Here is a 3485-nt window from a genome sequence, read left to right on the forward strand (position 1 = left end):
TGTGTGTGTGTGTTTGTTCAGTCGAGGTGCAGAAACAAGACAAAACCCAGAGATGGAAGAGAATGAGTGATGTGTCTCATGTGAGTAAAGTTCATCAGAGGTCATAACTTGGGGTTCAAAGGACTACATTTTTGCCTAGATAGAAGACTGTGCCTGGGCATGTTTTACAAGCTGAAGTAGTGGCAGCAGCAGAAGTTGTAGTTGTCACAAGGGCACAAACATCCCTTAAAAAGCAGATTAAAACACATAATTGTCTTTTAATCTATGCAGTGTGCAACTTTGTGGAGCAGTGTGGAAAAGACTCCCCCCATTGCTGAGACTGGAAGTCCAGTCCACCACCAGTTACTGGCAACACCTGAGAGATTTATTGAGGAGGTTGGCTCCAGTCCCTGCTGGTATAAGTGTCCATTTCTGACTAAAGTGACATTATTAAAGTGGAGGTAAAGAGTGAAGGTATCCGCTAACTGGCTGACAACAGGTTTCCATTTGTCCTGGTTCTCTGGTAGGAAAACCTGCAGACATTTAAAGCTGCAGTAGGTAACTTTTTATAAATAATCGTTTGTATTTGCTAAAACTTTCACTATATCCTGACATGAGACAGATAATCTGTGAAATATAGTTCCTCTGGCTCCTCCTCGTGCTCCTAAAGAATCCACCGTGTCTGAACATAAATACTTCACACATTGACATATAGAGTCATTATTTGACAACCAAGGAATGAGACTCAAGGAGCTTTCTCTGCTCTGATCGGTTGTATTTGTTCAGGCACGGTGGATTCTTGCAAAAATAAATCTAATAAAAAAACATTGAGATAGACTTGCCTTTAGTACATGTTGAGTTGAAACCTTCCCTGTTCTGCCCTTCTGCACTTGTGTGTGCATTTTTACATTTTCGTGATCTATCAATTAATTGGTTTACCTTGATTGGGTGAAATTGACTCGATGTTGATGTGGGGTTAGGACCTGTATCAGATGGAGATATAATCATTTAGTTGCTTAAACTTTGAATGCTTTATGCCAGTGTTAAGATAGATGTCTACACACTTTACAATGTGTGTGAATCAATTTGGTTTTTCATGAGGCTGTTTTTCTTGTCTTATGTTCCCCGTGTTCACCCTTGTATACTGGTTACCTGTATCTTCAGGCTCCCTGTTGCGTAACATGTGGCTCCTAACCCACCGGTCGACTGGTTTGCAATATAAATCCTTTCCTTCTCTTTCCCACAGCTAGAAACCAGAAGAACGAGACTCTAATCTTCATCAGCATCACAAGGCAAAACCTCAGAGCTGGATCACTGACTCTGCACGAAGAGCTGAGGGGAAAGTGCACAGCAAGGGTTAAATTCAGCTCTTTATCTAGGGATCCACCCGTCTGTTTTAACCATGATATCACCAATAATCTGTTTTGTGATCAAGAGCCGAATGCTGGAGCTGCTTCATTAACAATGAATGACAGGGGGAGGTTGGGGGCTGCCAGAGAATACATGGATGGATGCTCCTCTTTGGACTGAGATATAGTCTCATGTCTGTAAAATGTGTCAAATGTCTCCCAACCACAGGAGCAGCATTACAGTTTAGTACATTATGTAATGTTTAATGAGGAAAATCTGGATTTCAGCTGTCAATAAACCTACAAGTTGCTATTAAATAAACTCTGAATAATGTTACCATTTGTAAATCTTTTATTTTAAGTCTTAATGCAAATGGATTTTGGTTATTGTTTTGTTGCTTGTTTTATGTAAAAGTTACGGTATTAACAAATATAATTACAGACTGAATATGATTTGTATAGTGCTGTATGACTGTACCTAATGAGTGAAGCTCATTTACAGATCTAGGCAACAAGTAGTGAAAAATAGTGTAAACACTGCAGTATTATAGTTTTTTTTATAATACAATTTAATAAAAAAACATTACTGAGATAAAAAAAATCAAATAAAGGTTTTCTGTCTTCCAACTTTTACTTGGGTCAAACCTCCCCAGTAATGGGATATATATTTATATCTTATACATACTCAATGATTTAAATATGCAGAAATTGTCTTCCTAAAGCTCTTAAGCTTAAAGCCCTAAGCTCTTCTCCTTCTTTTCCGGGTTGAAGGGCTAACGTCCCAACAAGGATCCTGATTGGACAGGACCTAACCAATGGCGTAGCTTAGAATACTCTCCGCTGTCTTATAAACCAATCAGGTAAAAGCAACACTTGCTGCGCAGTCACGCAGCTAACTGAAGTTACTGCAACGAAATGCGGTTTTGAGAGAAAAAAGAATAAAGTAATCAAGTGATAATTTATGTAAATAGAATAATAATAACATTAATCAATTAGCTTCAACATTGTGGTTTGAGTTAGTCTATAAACTGACAAAATAACTGCTGAGCAAATATTAGCTAAGGCTAGTATTAACAAACGTTAGGTAAGAAATGTTAGTACAACACTAATGTTAACCTAAGTGCTATGCTGCAGGTTACATTTAAGACATTAGACAACAGATGTAACCTTTGTACATTGTGGGGTTAATTTAATTTTCTTAGTTAATTAGCAGTTTATTAGTGTTATAAGCACAATCCTGTTAGCTAAAGTGTCAGATTTGAGCAATGCAAGGCTAAGTTGAATATTTAAAATCTATTATGGCATTGTTTTATTTTTTTTAGGCGATGGTATGTGGACAAAGATCAGGCCTCAAGCAGGTGGCAACGGCTGCAACCTCTGAGGACATGCCCCACCAACATTTAGACACTTTCTGGTATGTAGATGATATACATTCTCCATTTTATTATTGTGGAACATGCAGTACTCTATTGCAATCTATTAGGGTTAGAAAATACCAAAGAATATTGTGTGTACTGCGATATTACTGCTATTATAACCGCTAGATAGCCGTGTTATAAACATAAACTGTGGGCTGTGACGTTGGACGGGATTGTGATAAATGCAGATCCTACTGTTCTGGTTGCATGAAAAAGTCCACTTTTCTCAGGCTTTTTATGCCTTTTTTTTTACAAACTGCGACAGCTTGACAGAAAGGAAAGAGGTAAGAGAGAGAGAGAAGAGAGAGGGGACGACATGCAAGAAAGGGCCACGGGTTGGAAGCAAACCTGGGCTGCTGGGATGAGGACTTCAGCCCAGGTTGGGGCACAGACTCTACCAGGTGAGCTACCAGGGAGCCCCACAGTGCTTTTTTTACTCAGATTTTATGCATATGCTGGTTAGATTGTTAATTGCAATATATCACCTTGCTTACAGTATTGCAATACTTAAAATATATTAAATCGTGATGCATAATCTTGTCAGGACATCTATTACACATGTATTTTATTAACACAGTTGCAGTGTGTTAATTCTGGTTGGGAGTACATGGCCAGCACTCCAGTCTACTCGTTCCAAGTATTTATAATCACACATTAATGTCATATAACAGTATAAAGTGAGACAGGCTGAGGTAGTGGAATGCACCTGATTTACACCACCCTCTGCTGTGAAGGAGAA

This window comes from Morone saxatilis, unplaced genomic scaffold, assembly GCF_004916995.1.
Source record: "Morone saxatilis isolate NCDOM2014 unplaced genomic scaffold, NCSU_SB_2.0 Contig15, whole genome shotgun sequence".
Lineage (NCBI taxonomy): Eukaryota > Metazoa > Chordata > Actinopteri > Moronidae > Morone > Morone saxatilis.